Raw genomic sequence first — 22,620 nt, 5'->3', positions numbered from 1 at the left:
TTGTACTATGGAAGAACTATGAGTTAATTTTAATTTGTAGTTACACCTCTGCAAACCAATACAGTCTTTCTGTGACTTCCCCTGGTAGCGCCGTTCTTGATCTGAGGCAACTATTGGGATTGTGGTTTTACTTTCCCATTTACTTAGAAGCGGGAAGGTTTAGTTGTTTAAATGCCTTAGACCAGGAAATTATTGGCTTTTGTCAGTGGAATTTGTTTATCTTTTCCACCCCTACATTCCTAGGCTGTGAGAGAACTGGTCATCACTGTGATTGCTCTTCAGTTTTTATCAGTTCCTCCCCCAGTGCTATTTTTATTAAATACTTGATGTTTCTCTCTTCTTTGGGTATAAATTTAGAGACCCTTAGGCAGACATTTCTGAAAGGGCTCTCTTACTCAGCTGCTGTTAAAATGAAAAGATCAATACTGCCAAGCACCTCTTTTTGTTTGGCTACCTCCAAAATTCATGTTTTCTGCAGTTACTCTCTAGGATTATCTGTAGATTATCTGTAATTTCTATAATTTATAGATTGTAATCTAAACTGAAGATTGGTGCATGTATAATTCTAATGAGCTTCTTGACCAGCACTGTTCAGTAGATACATAATGCAAACTTCATGTCATTAAAATTTTTCTTGTAGTTACGTTAAAAAAGTTAAAGAAGCCGGATGTTGTGGCTCAGCCCTGTAATCCTAGGTCTTTCAGAGGCTAAGGTGAGAGGATGGCTTGAGGCCAGGAGTTGGAGACCAGCCTGGGCAATATAGTGAGACCTCATCTCTACAAAAAAAAAAAAAAAAAAAAAAAGTAAAAGACCCAGATGACTTTACTTTTATTAAAAACAAATTTATCAAAAATATACTTTACTTTTATAAAAAATATAATTTGGACATAAAAATTATTATTGAGATATTTTACTCTTTTTGTATTGCTTTAAAAATCTGCTTGTGTACTTTATTATATATCTCAATTTAGACTAGCCACATTTCAGGGGCTCATTAGCCACATGTGGCTAGTGGCTACTTTATTGGTCAGCACAGATTTTTTTTTTTTGACAGGGTTTCCTTTTTTGCCCAGGTTGGTGTGCAGTGGTACAATCACGGCTCACTGTAGCCTCACCCTCCCAAGCTCAAGTGATTTTCCCACCTCAGCCTCCCAAGTAGCTGTGATTACAGGTGCATGCCACCACACCTGGCTAAGTTTTAAACATTTTTTGTAGAGACAGAGGTCTCACTGTGTCTCCTAGGCTGGACTCAAACTCCTGGGCTCAAGCAATCCTCCTGTTTTGGCCTCCCAAAGTGCTGGGATTACAGGTATGAGCCACTGTGCCTGGCTAGCACAGATCTTTACTGTAACTTTTCTTCTTACTATAAAAGGCATTATGTTGTACTGGCAATTATTTTCTCATCAAAGTGGCCTAGAAAGGAGACATGAATCTGGCCTCATGTCTTTGCTCATAATTAACACATTTCTTTTTTTTTTTTTTTTTTTTTTTTGAGACGGAGTCTCGCTCTGCCACCCAGGCTGGAGTGCAGTGGCCGGATCTCAGCTCACTGCAAGCTCCGCCTCCCGGGTTCACGCCATTCTCCTGCCTCAGCCTCCCGAGTAGCTGGGACTACAGGCGCCCGCCACCTCGCCTGGCTAGTTTTTTGTAGTTTTTAGTTGAGACGGGGTTTCACAGTGTCAGCCAGGATGGTCTCGATCTCCTGACCTCGTGATCCGCCCGTCTCGGCCTCCCAAAGTGCTGGGATTACAGGCTTGAGCCACCGCGCCCGGCCAATTAACACATTTCTAGAGAGATTTCCTTTGTTAGAAGAACAAATTGTGGGACTAATGATCTCAAAACGTGAATTCAACTGTAGCACCTAAACAGCAGGCTGCATTATTGACCAATACTGATAAAAATTGCTTTGTCTTATGGCAGGAGTAGCAGTCAGGACAAGACTCAGCATTTAGCAAAATCCATGGAGGCATTCTCCCACATAGGAGCCGTGCAACTCAGTTGTATGCTCCTAAAATCTACTGCAAAGCTGTCAGTGCTTTTTGTTTGTGATTAGCACTTCATTTTTTTTTTCTTCTCAATTATTATTATTTTTTGAGACAGGGTCTTGCTCCACTGGTCCAGAGTACAGTGGTGCAATCATGGCTCACTACAGCCTTGACTCCCAGGCTTCAGTGATCCTCCCACCTTGGCCTCCCGAGTAGTTGGGACCACAGGTGTGTGCCACTATGCCTGGCAATTTTTAATATTTTTGTAGACATGGGGTTCTGCTGTGTTGCCCAGGTTGGTCTTGAACTCCTGGACTCAAGTGATCTACCTGCCTTATCCTCCCAAAGTGTTGGGATTACAAGTGTGAGCCACCGTGCCTGATCAGAAAGATGACTTTTTAGGATTCTAGCTTGTTTGCTTTTCTTCCCACCTGAAGATACTTTTGTTATAGCAGCTTTTCTGCTTTCTGTCTCATTTTTCCCCCCTAATTTTCCCAGAAGTCCTCAATCACTTTCAAGTGTTAAAGGCCATTACTGATTCTTAAATGTATATGGCTATGACTGAATTTTAGCCATTGAGGGTTCATATGATCTATTCTGCCACAGTCCTTCTCAAACTTTAATGTGGATGTGAATCACCTGGGCCAGGCATGGTGGCTCGTGTCTGCAATTCCAGTGACTGGGGAGGTTGAAGTAGGAGGATCAGTAGAGGCCAGGAGTTTGAGACCAGCCTAGGCAACGTAGTGAGATATCCTGTCTCTAAAAAAATATGTATTACAAAAAACAACTTAGACAGGCATGGGATTGCATGGCTGTGGTCCCAATTACTCAGGAGACTCAAGACGGGAGAATCATTTGAATCCAGATGTTTCAGGCTGCAGTGAGTTATGACCACCACCACTGCACTCCAGCCTTGCTGACAGAGTGAGACCCTGACTCTTAAGGAGAAAGAGAGAGAGAGAGGGAGAGAGAGAGAGATTGATTTGATGCAGTAGGTCTGAGATGAGGCCTGAAAGTTTGCATTTTTCACAGACTCTCAGGTCATGTTGATGCCTCTGGTCCAGAGACCACATATAGATCTAGTATATGATAGCAAAATGCTGCTGTCTTATCCCAGCCTGCAGCAAAGACATTTAAAAAAATGTAGTGAGGTTTTCCACCACGCTAAAAGTACTTTTTTGTTTTATATATTTTTTAAAATTCAGAGATGATTTCATTACTGCCTTCTTGCTACTGCGGTGATTACAAATGCTAGTTATTATTAATATTTTTAAATGACCTTTCATGACAGAATTATACGGCGCTAACCCTACTTACGTCTCCAAGTTAATAAAAGAATTTTAGTAGTTCACAAACTCCTCAAGTCTGATGCCACCCCACTATCTAAATCAGCAGTTTATAGCTTTCCTTCATGACATTTATAGTATTTTGTATTGATATAATTACTTGGACAGTTGTTTAATGTCACTTTCCCCACTGTGCTCTAAGCTCTCGCTCTGTATTTTTAATCACTTTGTCCCTCGTGTCTCAATAGCACTGGGTCTGGTGTCTGTCCGTCCCTATTCAATACTTTTAGGGTGGCTTTATTCAGTGGGTCTCAGTAGGAGTGGTACTGCCCCCTAATGGAGTGTTTTGGAAATTGATGGGAACTAACTGGTTGTCCCAAAGAATGAAGTGTGCTACTGGTGTTTGGTGGGCGGGGGTTAAAGGTTGCTAGACATTCTGTAGTGTACACAACAGCTAACTAAGTGAATGCTTATTTGATGCATTTTGCAAAATCTTTGAATGTCCCTGTTGGAGATTCAGTTAATGAAAAACCTATTTGTAATTGACTGAACCAAAAACCTAACTCAGCTGGGTGCAGTGGCTCACACCAGTAATCTCAGGACTTTGGGAGGCCAAGGTGGGTGGATCACTTGAGGCCAGGAGTTGGAGACCTGCTTGGCTAACATGTTGAAACCCCATTTCTATTAAAAATATGAAAATTAGCCAGGCGTGGTGGCGTGCGCCTGTAATCACATCTACTTGGGAGGATGAGGCACAGGAATCACTTAAGCCTGGGAGGCAGAGGTTGCAGTGAGCCAAGATAGCGCTATTGCACTCCAGCCTGGGCAACAGAACGAGACTGTCTCAAAAAAACCCCCCCCAAAAAAACCCAAAAACAAAAAACCACACACAGAAACAGAAAAAACAAAACAAAATCCCACTCCATTTAACATTTAAAGACAATTATATGTATGTATGTCCAGTTTTAATATACAGTCATACATCACTAGTGATGGGGGCACATTCTGAGAAATGTGTCATGAGGCAGCTTTGTTGTTGTACAGACGTCATAGAGTATATTTATACACACCTAGATGGTATAGCCTGTTGCACACCTAAGCTATATGGTATAGCCGATTGTTCCAGGGCTGCCTGTATAGTATGTTACTGTAGGTAGTTGTAACACAATGGTAAATACTTGTGTATCTAAACATAAGAAAGGTACAGCAAAAATATGATTCTATACTCTTATGGGACCAGAATTATATATGAAGTTTTTGTTGCCTGAAATGTCGTTATGCAACACATGACTGTATTCTGAAATTTTCAGAAATGCAGCTGCTGAGTACTTCAAAAGTTGTACTTTGACTTATTAGCAACATTACAAAGTAACGTCTGCCATTCTGGGAAATCCCATCCGTAGTAGCAGTGATGTTTGTGGTATTTGAATTATTATATATATACCCGCACTAATACACGTTTATAGGAAATATGATGGTTATGTATATATATGTGTGTGTGTGCATACAAATTTAGCCCTTATGCTAATTTATACAATAAAAATTGTTGAGAATATTCAAGTGAACGTTTCTTTTTTAAAATCCAAATTTACCCATTAGAAGTGGTTGCAAGCATCTTACTACATCATTAAATCATTTGGTGGTGTTATCTCTGAGTATTTACATCTTGGGGTGTGTGTGTCTGTGTGTGTGTCTGTGTATCTAAATCACACATATGAAAGACAATAAAAGTTAATCTCTTTTATTTTCTTTTTATATTACATTTTGGACTTTATATTGTTTTTCTTTCTCTGTGTACATACTATCTCTGTAGATTACAAACATTTGCTATCAAAAGGTGGTGCTACTCTGATAGGATTAAGAACACCCCTTTCTCATGGAAACAGCATGGAATCAAGGATTTCTGCCTTCTGGTCTTGGTTTATTTCTCTAAACTGCTCACATAACTTTTCTGAATTTGTTGGTTGATCTGCATTATCACTGATAAGGTAAGTCATGATGTGATAAGTCACAGCAGATGTTTCATGAATGACTAGACATGTGGCAAATCTTACCTGTGGCTCCTCAGAAAGGCAAACTGTCCACCTGACACCCACTGTTCTGCTTCACTTGCATTTTCATTTAGGGAGAGCAGACCACCTTGGAGGAAGTGATTTGGCTAATGATAAGGTATGAAGTAGAGTGGGGAATTGTGGTAGTGGAGGGTAGTATTAATAAGTGAATAAAAGCAGAGTATGTTTTACCTTTCTGGGAAGCAGTTAAGATCCTTAGACTAGGGGCCACTCTTGTAAGGATTTTTTTTAACAGTTCCATGTTTATCTGTTTCTGAGTGATTAACAATCAAACCCATGAAGACTTATAGGCTGGGGACACTTTTGTGTCTTGTTCAGCAGTTGGCTTGGAGTGGACCACAGAGCTCAAAGGCAAAAGAGTAGTGCACAGTGACACAGTTGGTGCTAAGAAGGGCTCTCGGGGACTGGGTTACCAGGTTTCACAGCAGAAAGTCCCTTCAAGCACATGATTTTAGTCTGCCTAGATCTGGCTAGAATGTTGCTCATTAATTGTAACTAGAAAGATACAGGAAACTCAAGGGTAAATGGCACTGGAAAAAGTTCACTGAAGGTGAATCCATTTAAGATGAAGATCAAGGGGCTAGTGCATGGCTGCCATGTTGCAACAGGACAGTAATGATGACACGGAAGATGTTTCACCCTTCAATGCAGAAGAGAAGACAACTGAATAGACCAAAAATGCTTCTCAGAATAGGGGATTAAAAACAATAGACCAAAAAAAAAAAAAAAATTAGACACCCCCCCCAAAAAAAAAAAATCGGACACCCAATAGCATAATTTTTCTGTTTGCTCTTTTGAGTCTATGCAGTTATAATCCATCTTCTCTGTGAATTCCTCAGCAGCAGTTTTACTGCCTAGATGGTGACAGTTCTTTTGTTGCCATGTGATTTGGGGGAGTGAAGACTGTCACAGGTAGGCTAATGGTGGGCCTGCATTGGTGGAATCATACTGATGAAGATGACAAGAACCACTGAGTGTCCAGGAAGAGCCATTGGGAGTCCAGGAAGGCATCCCCTCAAGATAACAAAACTGACTCAGAGGCTGAATCAAGAATCTTTTGGTATTTATTGCCTGTTCAGTGCTGTGGGTGGTAATTGCCTTTAGTGCCCTCTTCTTTTTTGGAGTGAAGTGATTGACAGTGGTTATCATGGGTGTGGTACTGCAAGATGCCAACCTATATGGTTACATCAGGTGTACAGTGGGCAGTAGAAGGAATTTAACTAGCATGGCTATCTTGTACCCTGGAAAGCAGTTTTTAAGACAAAGCAGTAGAGATAATCTGACTTCCAGACTAGAGAAAATGCTCTTGTATCTTTTATTATATTGGGGAATGAAGACATTTTTGACTCTGAACCTTTTAGTGCCCAGTCCATGTTATAATGAGGAGTATTGGCTCTATTTTTCCACTTAAAAGCTTTACTTGTTTTAAAAAAGGAAAGTTAGTTTTTATATTTTTTATTTTCTTTCCAGCAGTTGGGGCTAGAAAGTATGTTGTCACTAGAAACGTTGTGAAAATTTATCTTACAGGCTGGGCACTGTGACTCACACCTGTGATCCCAGCACTTTGGGAAGCTGAGGTCGGCAGATCATCTGAGGTCAGGAGTTCGAGACCAGCCTGGTCAACATGACAAAACCCCATCTCTACTAAAAATACAAAAATTAGCTGGGTGTGGTGGCGCATGCCTGTGTAGTCTTAGCTACTCGGGAGACTGAGTCAGGAGAATTGCTTGAATCTGGGAGGCGGAGATTGTATTGAGCCGAGATTGTGCTGTTGTACTCCAGCCTGGGCTACAAAGCAAGACTCTGTCTCAAAAAAAAAAAAAAATTGTTTTACAGTGTACATAGGTATGCACATAGTCATATAATATCAATATGTTCCAAATTAATGAAAATGTGTTCATTTATGTAAGTATGGAGACTTTTGCATTTGGATTCATAGAACATAAGAAGATGTAAGTCTGTATCAAAACTCTATATGTTTATATATTATTTATGTAGACTATTTTCAGAAGTAAATTTTGCTTCCATGGTAAAAGTGAACATTTTGGCTTATGCATAAGTTAGAAATAATTGTTAATTTTTAATATGTACCTCACGGTAAAATTTCTTAGATATATGCAAACAATTAAAACCAAATTTGGGTCAGTGGTGTTAACTAGTTTCCAAAATTTTGTTTATTTGCAACAATTCATTTACATAAGGCCCAGTTAATACAAATGGAATCAGCATAGTTTATGTTTAAGGAATACACAGAGATTGCTACTGTTTCATTTATTTTACAGCAAGGATAGGCAAATTTTACTTTGGAACTTCTTACAGGCTGTTCAGTGGTCCTTGAGCTAACAAAATCTATCTGTTATCACTAAAAGAGCATTATTCTTATGTCATAATGACAGTAATCATTTAAATACTTGGCATAATGAATGCGTAAAAGACATTTTATTTTATAAATCTCTTTTTTTCTTGCTATAACGGGTATATTGTAAATCATGCATTTGTATTAATGGTATTTCTTAAAGCAGTAGATGAAACTGTAAACTAAAGCAATCTATAAACTATTGTAGGCATCCGTAGATTCTGTTGTAGGTACTGTAAACTTTGTTGGAGACTTTAGTCAGCAGATTATGTTGTGAATATATTTGTACTTTGTTAAAATATTTTAAAAGATATTTTGTTTAACTGAATAAGTATCTTTTTTGGACTAGTAGCTATGAAGGTATAAAACTTTGTATAAAACTGCTGTTTATAGAGCAAAAGAAAGCGAAGGTCAAAAATTTATGGTTAATATGCATAGAAAGTTTGATTAGGATTGAGTCTTTTAGAAAACAAATGGATAATCATCAAAAGAAAGTTTGTCCCAGTGTTTATTTGCAAGTATGTGCTAATTATTAGGAAAAAACAAATGAATTTAGTAAGTTTTTTTGGGGAATAAGTTTTCTGACAGTTTATATGGTAAAACAACACACTATCCTTTACATAAGCATAATCATAAAGAGGGTCCATTTTAATTTTTCCAATTTTTTTTTACATTTGATATACATTTTATTCTCTTTTAAAGCATCTATAAAATTGTAGTTTTCTTCTTCTTTGGTTATTAATTATGAAGAGGATCCTGAAAGCCTCATTTTTTGTGGTCTTGTTATTTAAGCAGGTTTCCAGAATTGCTTTCATCAGTCTTATGGAATACTGTCTATTTTGCAAGATTTGTAGTTGATTTGTTTGCATTTTAATGCCATTGGTGGTAAGGGCAGGCAGGGAGGACTGTTTAAGTGCTAAGCTGATTTTATAAGTGATTGGTTTCCTAGAGAGTATTTTTGAATTATGACAACTAAGTTTGGGGATAAATACTTAAATAACGAGTCCCCTTATAAATTCTTTGTGTATTTGTTGGTGCCAGGTTGGCAATCAGAATCTTTTCAAGAGCTAAATTGTGTTTATTCTCCACAGTTTCTATCACAGGGTCTTATTCAAGATTAGTTTTTATTAAATGCTTGTTGGATGGAATTGATGACTATTATGAATTTATATTCTTCCATGATTTCATATTTGCAAAGTTTCTCAGAGTCACTCAAGATTGCTATTGTAAAATTTAGTGTAACATCATTTTTTAATGTTATTCTTTATAAGGTAACATTTTAATCTAAAATTTAGATCATTGCCGTTAATTATTTGTTCCAAAGAGAACACTTTGTTCTTTGAAATAGATACTAATTTAAAAAAACCACACTGGCTAGCATCTGTGCAGAGATCTTTCCCTTTAATGTTATGAGCAATTATAAATCAAGACCTAAGAGAGGCCTTGTAAATTATGAATATTCTGAAAACAATGAAGCATCTTCTTCTGCTTCTAACAAAGATAACACTGGAGTTAATGGAAGTGCCATATGCCTAGGGGAAGATGTCATCAAGACAAACATTTAGTTTGTCAAAGTGACATTTAGATGACTGTAAGCAATATTAATCCAGTCATGAGCTCTTGTCAAGCTTAAGTCTGATTTTAAAAGTAATTATTTTAGGCTTATTTATATATCACTGTCTAGTGTAGCAAGTGATTGGAAGCCATCAAACTTTTAGGGTAAAAAGTAGAAAAGAACATAAAATTAATCAGCATTTGGGTGTATTTTTTATCAAGTGCTTAATACAACCCTACTTGGTTATTTGAGTTTGCCTTGACTGCTTTGACCCACCCTATTTCATTATGATTTATTAGAGAATGTAAGCTCCTTTCTCTACATAGGGTACCACTTCTATCCTGTATAGAAAGAGGTGTTAGCAAATGAGACATTATGTAATATAACAAGAATTATGCATAATGAAGGGAGCACAACCATCTCCAAGATCCTCTATAGCAGGAGTCCCAACCCCTGGGCCACCGACTGGTACCATGGCCTGTTAGAAACTGGGCCGCATAGCCAAAGGTGAGCAGTCGGCGAACAAGCATTACTGCCTGAGTTCCGCCTCCTGTCAGACCAGTGGGGGCATTAGATTTTCATAGGATCACAAATACTACTGTGAACTGAGCATGCAGGGGATCTCGGTTACACGCTGTTTATGAGAATCTAATGCCTGGTGATCAGTCACTGTCACACATCCCCAGATGGGACTGTCTAGTTGCAGGAAACAAGCTCAGGGCTCCCACTGATTCTATATTACGGTGAGTTGTATAATTATTTTATTACATATTACGATGTAATAATAATAGAAAAAAAGTACACAATAAATGTATTGCAGTTGAATCATCCCAAAACCAATTCCGCCCTTCCAGCCCCCCGTTTGTGGAAAAATTGTCTTCCACGAAACTGGTCCTTGGTGTCAAAAAGGTTGGGGACTGCTGCTCCATAGCAACTGTCTTCCGCCTGGGGAACCTGTACACTTAAGAAAACTTTCCAAGAGGTATGTACACCTCAAAAGTTAGAAGAGAGTTGATTTCCAGATCCTTACCTTGTGATGTATTCTTTCTGAAAATTGATATCCCTTGAAAACCCACCCATGGTTTGGGTATCTCCTACCTTTTCTTCTGCCATGTCCTTTACTTTTATTATTTATTTATTTATTTATTTATTTATTTATTTATTTATTTGTGGCAGTCAAAAGCAGTGGGAGTGGAGAAGGAACAAAGAAATCTGTAATTGGTTGTAATCAATTAGTTGTAAACACCACTGCACTCAGACCAGCCTGCCATATCCTTTTCTGTTTTAGAAAAAACCACTCTCCTCCATCTGTGATCTTACCATGGTATATTGACCCAAGCAAGGTTTTCAAAGTCCTGATCATCAAAGGACTCGTTTATAGTTTTGATGTCAGGCAAATCTTCAGACTCTTAACCGTCTCTCACCCTGTTAAGCAATTCATTACCAATGAAATTTTTTCCTTGTATTTAATAACTATCACAATAAACATGCTTTTTGTTTAATATTAATAATTATAATTAATCTAGAAGAAAAATATTAAAGCCCAGAGTTTTGTGGTCACAGGAAATCAAAGCCATTTAAAAATTTTGAAGTATGTATGAAATTTTATGTTGCAGAGAAGTATGGTAGAGTATTTGTAAGTCGGTAAAAGACTTTAAGCATTAATGTATTTATTTCATTAGGTTGAAATTCGGATGGAGAGGAGGAATGAAATATGATTTCAAGGAGGAAAGCATACAATGTAAATTTTTAAAGTCTTGTTAATGTATGTTTTATATGGATTATGGTGGAAATAAAATATGATCTTTAGGTTTCTCTGGATACATTTAAAAGAATAATATTAAGAAAGTGAAAAGACAAGCCTCTGTGGTTTGATCTCTTTGAGATCATCAGAGTGTTCTAAAATTGATTTTGTGAATGTTTGGCACAACTCTAAAAATACTAAAAACCATTGAAAGCCTCTGTGACTTGTCTTTTCACTTTCTTAATATTATTCTTTTAAATGTATCCAGAGAAATAAAAATTTTACAAATCACATACCTGATAAGGGACTAGTATCCAGAGTATATAAAGAACTCTTACAACTCAATAATAAAAGACAACCCAATTAAAATTCTTGGCAAAGGATCTGAACAGATGTTTCTTCAAAGAGGATATACAAATGGCCAATAAACATATGAAAAGGTGCTGAACTTTATTAGCCATCAGGGAAATTCAAATCAAAATCATGATGAGCTACCACTTCACAGGGAAATTAAAATCAAAACCATGGCGAGCTACCTAGGATGGCCTGAATAAAACAACAACAACAACAACAACAACAATAACAGGTAATTGCAAATGTTGGTGAGGATGTGAATAATTGGAACTCTCATACCCTGGGACTGCAAAATGATTCACCTGCTTTGGAAAACAGTCTGTAGTTCCTCAAATAGTTAAACATAGAATTATGACATGATCCAGTAATTCCACTCCTAGGTATATACCAGAGAGAAATGAAAATGTGTGTCAATGCAGAAACTTTTGCATGAAAGGACAGAGCAGCATTATTCATAATAGCCAAAATGTGGGAACAATCCCAGTGTCCATCATCTGATGAATGGATAAAGTGCAGCATATCTGTACAATGAAATGTTATTCATTAATAAAAAGAAATGAAGTACTGATAGATGCTGCAACGTGAGTGAACTTTGATAACATTGTGCTAAATGAAAGAAGCTAGTCACAAAGGAGCACATATTGTATGATTCTGTTTATATGAAATGTCCAAAATAGGTAAATCTATAGAGACAGAAAGTAGATTAATGGCTGCTTAGGGCCAAGGTGGAAGTGGTGGTGGGGAGTAGATAATGGGACAGGGTGGGGGATTGACAGCTATGGCTCTCTTTGAGATCATTAAAGTATTCTAAAATGGATTTTGTTGATGCTTGGTACAACTCTGTAAATATACTGAAAACCATTTGTACTAGTTCATTTTCACACTGCTGATGAAGATATACCCTAGACTGGGCAATTTACAAAAGAAAAAGGTTTAATGGACTTAGAGTTCCACATGGCTGGGGGGGCCTCACAATCATGGTAGAAGGTGAAAGGCACATCTCACATGGTGGCAGACGAGAGAGAGCTTGTGCAGAAAACTCCCATTTTAAAAACCATCACATCTTGTGAGACTTACTGTCACAAGAACAGCAAGGGAAAGACCTGCCTCCCTGATTCAGTCATGTCCCACTGACTCCCTCCCACAACACATGGGAATTATGGGAGCTACAAGATGAGATTTGAGTGGAGATACAGAGCCAAACCATATTACCATTGAATTGTACACTTTAAATGAGTGAATTGTATAGTATGTAAATTATACCTCAAGCTGTTTAAAGAAATAATGTAATAGTTTCATTTTTAAAAGTCTGTGTTTACATATTTCTGTGTATGCCAGAAATGACACACTTTGCATTCTCAAATACATGTGTGATGAACTGTTGCACATATCACCTTAAACATTTTAAAAAATGCAGTCTTAAATTACCAGTTTTAATGGTTGCATAGTATTTCAGTAAGTTGATGTGGGATACTTTGCTCATTTTCCTCCTATATAAGTAATTTCTCAGATTTTGATGTTTTAAATACAAATTTCTATACCTGCTAATTTTCTTCTTTTGCTGCTTTCTTTGGATAAAATTCTGACTGACACTCAGAAAAAATGAATAGATTGCTGAGTTTTTTTTAAATTAAATTTTTGTTTATTGATTTTTTATAGAGACAGGGTTTTGTCTTGTTGGCCAGGCTGATCTCAAACTCCTGGCCTCAAGTGATCTGCCCGCCTTGGCCTCCGAAAGTGCTGGGATTACAGGCATGAGCCACTGTGCCTAGCATGAATTGGGATTGCTGAGATTTCTTACACAGGTATGCCATGTTACTTTTCTGAAGGGTTGAAACAATTTTTATCATTTACATTTTTTTTTTTTACTTTTTTGTTAAGTATATAATTTGTTCCATAGTAAACGTTTAAAAGTATATTTCTTTGAGTAAGTACATTATTATAAACCTCCATTTGTTTCCTATTACTGCCTTGAGAGTGATGAAAGTTATTTATTAAATGACCTCGTACTGAATACCCACTCTGTGTCAGAACTTGTGCTAGATACTAGAGACTGGAAATGCAAAGTGAGAAAGGCTTAGTTTTGCAGTCAGAAAAGTTCCCCATCTCATGGGGAAAATAATTACAGTAGGTAACATGAAGTCTTCAAGTATAAAAAGGTGTTTGAGGAGGTACCTGGAGGATGTGGCCAGCATAGGAGGGCAGGTGATATGTATGTACAGCTCAAAATATGAGCAGGTCTTTGCCTGGAGGCAAGATGAGAACAAAGAGAGGGCATTCCTAGTGCAGTTACATACACAGCCTCCAAACACCATGATGTGGGCAAGCAGTTCCCACAGGTTCCCTTTGACTGAAGAGTTATCGGCTCTTTTGTGTTTCTAATTTATTCATTAGTACATTTGGTTGTTTTCGATAATATGCTCTGTTCTTTGCATTCCATACACGTATTAATAGTAATGTTAAATGTCACTTTTAGGACAAATATTTCCTTTTAGTCTGTCCTTTGACTTTTTAATTTATTTTTCATCATATTTTTACATTCTGGTCACATGGGATTATGATGATTTGTTTTGATATACACCATGTGGAAATTTCTTAATTTATAGCATTATGGATTTAGCTGGTCCAGTAGTAGCAAAACCTTGTTTCTTCAGGTGGTTTTCCTGCTAAGTATGAGAAGAGTTGTAAAATATATGTGGGGCCCTTATTTCTCATGCCCAAGCTCTTTCTGTGTCGAACCCCTTTATGATAGTACAGCGTGGTGTTTACTTGATGGCTGGGTTAGGAAGCCAGATGACAACTTCTCTTTATTTACCATCTTCTCGGGGTAGAATGGCTTCATTCACTTGATCTGAAGAGCCAAGCCAGCAACCCTACTCTGGGCCCCCACAGGTGCTGTGGCAGCAGTAAATTGACAAACCTGTTCACATCTCAACTGCCTCAAATTTTTATTGTTTTAGCAATATAGTAGATAGTAAGGAGTGAAAGGATATAAATCAGATGGAAAGGGAATTGGTATGGACTGAATTGTGTCTCCCTTCAAAATTCATATATTAAAGCCCCAGCCTCCAATGTGACTGTATTTGTGGATAAGGCCTTTATGGAAGCAGTTAAAATTAGATGAGATCATAAGAGTAGGGCCCTGATCTAATTGGGTTAATGTCCTTATGTTGAAGAGATAACAGAGAACTCTCTCTCCCCCTCCACCATGTGAGTATACAGCAAGAAGGCAGACATCTGCAAGCTAGGAAAAGGGTCCTGACCAGGAACCAAACCCTGCTGGACCTTGATCTTGGACTTTCCAGTCCCCAAAACTAAGAAAATCAGTTTCGGTTGTTGAAGTCAACCAGTCCATGATATTTTATTACTTCAGCCTGAGCAGATGAAAACAGACATAATGATAATAATCAAAACAATTATTTATTACCTAACATATATCCATTTTGGATTCCCTTAAAGCCAGGTATGAGTTAAGCATATCTTTATCTCCATTTTCTTGATGGGTAATCTAATCATTAAGTAACTTCCCTCAGGTCTCAGTGCTGGGAAGGTGAGTCTGTGGATCGTAACAGCTCTATGTAATTCATTTATATATTTTAGAGGAAAAGAGACTCAACGGCAACCACAAGTGGAGTGTAAACTCCTGCACAAATACGTTCCCAAACGTTCCCAAACGTATTTGTGCAGGAGTTTGTACTTAGTGGATATGCATTTAATATTCAAGACTCTGTGAAATACGACAGTGAAGAAACCTGTTTAACTTTACTTTCGTGTTTCTCAGAATCCTTCCTAGGGACATCTCTGGTGATACCATGGGTAGCAATGTTTCATGGACATCAGTTTGGGAAGTGCAGCCCAGAGTGGTCATTAGATTCCTGCACTGGCCACGATAGGCCTATTCAATTTAAAACATACTTAAATGTTGATAAGCATGCACGCTTATTACCATTTATTGAACTAAAAATGTAATGAGAATATATGTTACTTCAAGAAATTAAGTTGATTATGGCTTTTCTTTTTGCATGAAGATTAGACAAAACCTTAAGGTAGATGGTTATGAATTTTAGACATCTTACCACTAAGAAAATAGGTGCCTCTATAAAAGTAAGCTTTATTATTATTATTATTTTAGTGAGCACCAAATCCGGCAGGCATTTCTGTAGGGCAGAAAGGATAAGAGTTCCAGTCTCATGGAATTTACATTGTACAGAGATGTGGAGATTAAGGGTTACATGTGTTCTTCTCAACATGTTTATATTTGTATATATATTCTTACAAATTATTATAGTTGGAAGGTTTTCTGCACATTCTGGCCTTGGCCAATTGGTATTTTCTTCATAAATACATCTTCAGTTTTTTTCAGGTATTAATATTTTGATTATAGAAACGGACTTTGGGCCTATGCTTGGCTTACAATGTTTCAGTCCACAAATGAATCTTATTTGTAATTGTTAAAGGAATGATTTCTATTTAAGTAAACCTAAAATGATTTAAAACCTCTAAAGAGACTGGTTAGTTTTATCCTTTGTTTTTTTTTCTGTAACTCAAAAGCAGTTTTAAAAATCTACACATATGCCAGGTTTGAATTGAAAACATTTGAGCATCTGAGTGAAGGTGTTGGTGAAGTTGTTTGACATTTTTTTCTTTAATCTAATGATAACATCACTTAAATAATTTATAAGAAAAACCCCGGGTATTTTCCTCCTTTTTTTTTTTTTTAGAGATGGGATCTCACTCTGTCACCAGTGTTTTAAAAGTAGGTCCTACTACATAGTTGATAACACTTAAAATGAATGTTTTTAGACAGTTATAATTTATTTATAGTTAGATGAACCAAACAGCTTTTAACTTCTGTTGCTAAAGCAAGCCCACTTCAAGATACAAAAGATCTTCCATCTTTAGCATATTAGCCAAAAGAGAAAAAGAGAAGAACGTTGAAAGTGTGTTGCCCTACTTCATTTTCCCTTCTGTGTCACACACAGTGAGAATAATTAACAGCCACTTAATAGATTTCTTTTAAGCAGATCACTGATCTGGGAAGTGCTCACTGAGTCTCAGAAAGGGTTTGGTCAGTGGAGAAGAAAATCACAACTGACATTTATGGGTGGAGTCCGTGGGCAGGAGCAGCCAGCTTTTTGACAGCAGTTGTGAGCTCTGGGTAACTCCCACCAGTTAGTGAAATTAATACCAACTTCTTTTTATTTCTTTAACCTTGCCACTGTTTGCCTAAACAGTCAAAGAAAGGCACTAGTTCCATCATATTTCCTGATTCACAAAGCTTAAGGGCAGGCAGGAGGATGTTCATCTTATGGAAGCCTCCGGTTGTTGAGTTAGTGGTTTGCATTAAGAAGGCAAGAGAAAGCTCTTGTTCCTTAATTAGTGAGAGGCATACTGACGGTGTGAAGCAGTTTTTTTTTTTTTTTTTTTTTTTTCCTGCTGGAGGTCATTTTTAATGGTTGAGCATGCATGTGAGTATTCTAAGCCCAAAACCAGACCCTGGTTCCTTTGATGGACTGCTTACAAATTAGTTGAGTAGTAGCTATAACTTATGCCTTTATTTTTTTCTCTTGTTCTTTTTCCCCATTTAGCTTTCCCCCTTACTTAAAAAATTAAAATATAATATATACATATCATACAAAAGAGCATACAATAAGAACTTTTCCTCCTGCTCCCAAGTCTCTGGTTACCCTTTTTAGAGGTAACTACGAACATCATTTTAAAAACTGCTTCCAGACATTTTCTTTGCTTATAGGTCTCTTCTCCACCTTGGGCTCCACACTAGTGGAGCGTATTTTGTTTTTCTTCTTTAACAGTGTATGTTGAAGAGTGTTTTATATCAGCACGTATATAGATCCCACTCATTCTGTTTATAGGTTGCGTGCTGTTCATCATATGAATGTACTATATTTACCTGTTTCTAAAAGTTGGTGAACATTTAGGTTGTTTATTGAGTTTTGTTCTTACAAACAGAGATGAATGGATAGTTTTGTTAACAGCTAAATATTGAGTCACATATGGTAATATACATTTAAAATTATAATACTGTATATATTGCCAAAATTGCCTGATGAACGGACTCGTACCCTCATCTGAAATGTCTGTTTTTCCACCTTTACCCTTGTTAAGCATTTTCTGAAGCTTGCAATCTGGAACATAAAAATTTGTTTTACTAGTTATTTTCAATTTGCATTACTTTAATTATTAGTGAAGCTGAGCACATTTTCTTTTTATGTTTATAACCCATTTAAATTCTTTTTTTCTTGTGAACTATAGGCTGCTTTCAACACTAAGTTATACCTGATGAGAATTACTGTACAGGTTCGGGAGGACATCCAGAGACTTGTATTGTAGAACTTTCTTAGTGTATTAGGAACCTTGAAGACGATCTAGTCCCACCTTCCAGTTGGTATAAAAAATATTTTCATAACCTCTGTAACTGGTTCGTTGATTATCTGCTTAAATGCTTTCGATATTAGAACAATCTTAGGGGGCCTGACTTTGCTTGGCTATGCTTGATTTACAATGTTTCAGTCTATAAATGAATCTAATTTCTAATTATTAAAAGAATGATTTCACTTTAAGAACGTTAAAATGATTTAAAATTTCTAAAGAGACTGGTTAGTTTTATCTTTTTTTTTTTTTTTTTCCTGTAACTCAAAAGCAGTTTTGAGTGAAGGTGTTGGTAAAGTTGTTTGGCGAGTTAAAACTTCATGGGCAACTAATTCCTCTTTTGGCTTTAGTTGACAGAAATTTCAAGATATGTTAAAAGAGTACTTGAATAGATAGAGAAGACGGGAGCAGCTGAACTCTTTAAATCGCTACATTAAGCTGGGCGCAGTAGCTCATGCCTGTAATCCCAATTACTTGGGAGGCTGAGGCTGGATGATCACATGAGCCCAGGAGTTCGAGGCTGCAGTGAGCTATGATTGCACCACTGCACTCCAGCCAGGACAACAGAGTGAGATCCTGTATCTTAAAAACTAGATAATAAATAAATACATGACATTTATGAAGCTAGAAGATTGTTTCAGGCCCAATCAAGGGATCAGGAGCAATGCATGTGTAGTGAATCTTGTTCTTTTGACTAAGAATGAGAGAATTTATAATTAAGGAGGGTGCTTTGAGGGTATGTTAGTTATCTATTGCTGCATAATAACTCCTAAACTTTGTGCTGTAGTGCCTAAACAACAGTAAACATCTGTTCTCTCACAGAGTTTCTGTGGGTTAGCAATTTGGGAGCAACCTAGCTGGGTGGGTTAGGCTCTGGGTGTTTTGGAGGTTGCGGTCAAGATGGTGGTTGGAGCTGCATTCATTTGAAGACTTGACTGGGCCACAAGAGTCTGCTTGCACAGTGCCTCACTCACATGACTGTTGGGAGAAGGTTAAGGAATGAGGTTCCTTGCCTCATGGACCTCTCTGTAGGGCTGCCTGAGTGTCTTCACATTCTGGTGGCTGGCATTTTCTAGAGTGAGTAATCCAAGCAAAAGCAAAATGGAAACCCTCATGTCTTTTATGACCTCAGAAATCACACATTGTCATTTCTGCAACATCATATTGCTGGTGCATATCCACACAGGTCAGTCCTATTGGTATGAGAGGGGACTACACAGGAGAGTGAATACTAGGAGGCAAGGATCAGTGGACCCTTTCTTAGAGAATGACAACCTTCTGGCCCCTAGAGATTCAGATCTCACCCACCTGTGAAACAAAACATACTCACTTCTCTCAGGGCCCCTAAACCTCATCCCAGACTGAGGCCAACTCTGTGGAGGAGAATTTGAGGATCTTTAAACAGATTTGGGGAAGCTCGGAATCTATTAAGAATTTTTCTTTGTTGGAAGAAATGGTTGGATTTGGGCAGTGTTATAAAAGCATTTCTTTATGCTCTATCCTATGAAACTTCTGGCCCAAATAAATAGGAGATAGATAGATTTATAATCCTGACAGACGAATGGTATTCTAGTGAAATATTCCAACTTATTTTTATTCAGAAAAGCTTCATAGCATTCGCTAGTTCTCAAATATGAGGGTTAGGTTCTTGGAACACCCATAGTGGAGAGTTCTCAGTTGAGGGACTTGAAACCTAATAGGGAAAATATGGATAGCAAACTGTGCTGGCTATTTAGTTGTGGTTTCAACTTCAATCTCTCCATTTTATACTTTGTTTTGTGAGGCTGGGGTTGGAACTCTATAAATTACATTTCCCAGATTTGCTGGATTTACAGTTTGTTCCTGGCAGTAGGAGACACTGGTGGAGAACTGAAATGCAGGAGGGAGAAAAGACTTTGCTGTTTTCAGCTCCTGTCACTATTTCTCCTAGGGCCAGCAACAGCTCTAGCCTATAGTTTCTTTCTTTCTTTCTTTTTAAATTATACTTTAAGTTCTAGGGTACATGTGCGCAACGTGCGGGTTTGTTATATAAGTATACATGTGCCATGTTGGTTTGATGCACCCATTAACTCGTCATTTACATTAGGTGTTTCTCCTAATGCTATCCCTCCCCCTGCACCCCACCCCCTGACAGGCCCCGGTGAGTGATATCCCCCGCCCTGTGTCCAGGTGTTCTCATTGTTCAGTTACCACCTATGAGTGAGAACATGCAGTGTGGTTTTTCTGTCCTTGTGATAGTTTGCTGAGAATGATGGTTTCCAGCTTCATCCATGTCCCTGCAAAGGACATGAACTCATCCTTTTTTATGGCTGTGTACTATTCCATGGCATATATGTGCCACATTTTCTTAATCCAGTCTATCATTGATGGGACATTTGGATTGGTTCCAAGTCTTTGCTATTGTGAATAGTGCCACAATAAACATGTGTGCATGTGTCTTTATAGTAGCATGATTTATAATCCTTTGGGTATATACCCAGTAATGAGATCGCTGGATCAAATGGTATTTCTAGTTCTAGATCCTTGAGGAATTGCCACACTGTCTTCCACAATGGTTGAACTAATTTACACTCCCACCAACAGTGTAAAAGTGTACCTATTTCTCCACAGCCTCTACAGCACCTGTTGTTTCCTGACGTTTTAATGATCACCATTCTAACTGGCATGAGATAGTATCTCATTGTGATTTTGATTTGCATTTCTCTAATGACCGGTGATGATGAGCATTTTTTCATGTGTCTGTTGACTGCATGAATGTCTTCTTTTGAGAAGTGCCTGTTCATATCCTTCACCCACTTTTTAATGGGGTTGTTTGTTTTTTTCTTGTAAATTTGTTTAAGTTCTTTGTAGATTCTGAATATTAGCCCTTTGTCAAATGGGTAGACTGCAAAATTTTTCTCCCATTGTGTAGGTTGCCTTTTCACTCTGATGGTAGTTTCTTTTGTTGTGCAGAAGCTCTTCAGTTTAATTAGATCCCATTTGTCTATTTTGGCTTTTGTTGCTATTGCTTTTGGTGTTTTAGTCATGAAGTCTTTGCCTATGCCTATGTCCTGAATGGTAGTGCCTAGGTATTCTTCTAGGGCTTTTATGGTTTTCAGTTTAACATTTAAGTCTTTATTCCATCTTGAATTAATTTTTGTATAAGGTGAAAGGAAGGGATTAGTTTCAGCTTTCTACATATGGCTAGCCAGTTTTTCCAAGACCATTTATTAAATTGGGAATCCTTTCCCCACTGCTTATTTTTGTCAGGTGTGTCAAAGATCAAATGGTTGTAGATGTGTGGTGTTATTTCTGAGTGCTCTGTTCTGTTCCATGGGTCTATATATCTGTTTTGGTACTAGTACCATGCTGTTTTTGTTACTGTAGCCTTGTATAGTTTGGAGTTAGGTAGCGTGATGCCTCTAGTTTTGTTCTTTTTGCTTAGGATTGTCTTGGCAATGCGGACTCTTTTTTGGTTCCATGAGAACTTTAAAGTAGTTTTCTCCAATTCTGTGAAGAAAGTCATTGGTAGCTTGATGGGAATGGCATTGAATCTATAAGTTACCTTGGGCAGTATGGCCATTTTCACAATATTGATTCTTCCTATGCATGAGCATGAAATGTTCTTCCATTGGTTTGTTTCCTCTTTTATTTCGTTGAACCGTGGTTTGTAGTTCTCCTTGAAGAGGTCCTTCACATTCTTTGTAAGTTGTATTCTTAGGTATTTTATTGTCTTTGTAGCAATTGTGAATGGAATTTTACTCATGATTTGTCTAGCCTATAGTTTCTTTAGGAACTCACCATGCCAACTTTACCATGGCCCCTAACCAGGGTCTAAGTGGCAATTACACTGTGTGCCCCACCGTCCAACCCCAGCTCCACTTAAAGTTCTAGTACCGATCCCTCCTTTGAACACCCAGGTTCTGGTAACTCCACATCTCCCTTTGTGTTTCTTCAGCTCTAAGGTTGGTTGCTGCTTCTAGCAGTTACTAATATTGGGGTTGCCTCTGTCACCTCTTTTTATTTTTTAAAGTCTCTTGGCCGGGCGCGGTGGCTCACGCCTGTAATCCCAGCACTTTGGGAGGCCGAGGCGGGCGGATCACAAGGTCAGGAGATCCAGACCACGGTGAAACCCCGTCTCTACTAAAAATACAAAAAATTAGCCGGGCGCGGTTGTGGGCGCCTGTAGTCCCAGCTACTCGGGAGGCTGAGGCAGGAGAATGGCGTGAACCCGGGAGGCGGAGCTTGCAGTGAGCCGAGATCGCGCCACTGCACTCCAGCCTGGGTGACAGAGCGAGACTCCGTCTCAAAAAAAAAAAAAAAAAAAAAAAAAAAAAAAAAAAAAAAAAAGTCTCTTAACACCTATATAATCAGCTTCCTGTATTAAATTCTTTGCATTTAAAATACATAATATGTGAGGTTTCTGCTTTCCCATTGACTGGAACAGTTATTAAGGTTTCTAGATGTGTCACCCCTCATAATTACAGTGACATGTTTGTAGTTAATTTTTCTTTCTTGACAGGTAACAGTCATACCAAGAGGCCATAGTCTTCTCCATCTGGTCCTTTGTTCAAATGTTTAGTGATTTTTTTTTTTCGTTTTTTAATGCTCATAACCATTGACTTCATTTCATGGATCTGGCCTCTTAGAGCAGGCCTCCAGGATCCTAATTCCTTAGTCCGCAGTGGTCCTAGAGATCCAGGTTATCTGGGATGTTGAGTAGTTCTGTTCAATCTATTTAACAAAAGTACTTATTCCTATGTATTTTCCAATACAAAGGAGCATACACTGTATAATTTTGGCTCTACCAGTTCCTGCCTGCCTGAGTGCCTGCTGTTTGAGCCTCCTTTACACACTTCCCAGTGGCCTCCATCTACACAGACTCTGCTCACCAGCGGG

General features: G+C 37.9%; 1 protein-coding gene and 1 pseudogene across 5 annotated transcripts in view; both read left to right on the top strand.

Moving 5' to 3' along the window:
• The window catches only part of CDK14 (cyclin dependent kinase 14), a 727,116-nt gene that overhangs the window by 161,026 nt on the left and 543,470 nt on the right, over positions 1–22,620 (top strand). The gene's annotated exons all lie outside the window — the stretch shown is intronic.
• Positions 3,187–7,208, top strand: LOC106997546 (Golgi apparatus membrane protein TVP23 homolog B pseudogene; annotated as a pseudogene). The gene has a single exon (XR_013415928.1). The product of XR_013415928.1 is annotated as a Golgi apparatus membrane protein TVP23 homolog B pseudogene (transcript).

This window comes from Macaca mulatta, chromosome 3 (genome assembly GCF_049350105.2).
Source record: "Macaca mulatta isolate MMU2019108-1 chromosome 3, T2T-MMU8v2.0, whole genome shotgun sequence".
NCBI lineage: Eukaryota > Metazoa > Chordata > Mammalia > Primates > Cercopithecidae > Macaca > Macaca mulatta.
This window is presented reverse-complemented; position numbering and strand designations above follow the sequence as displayed.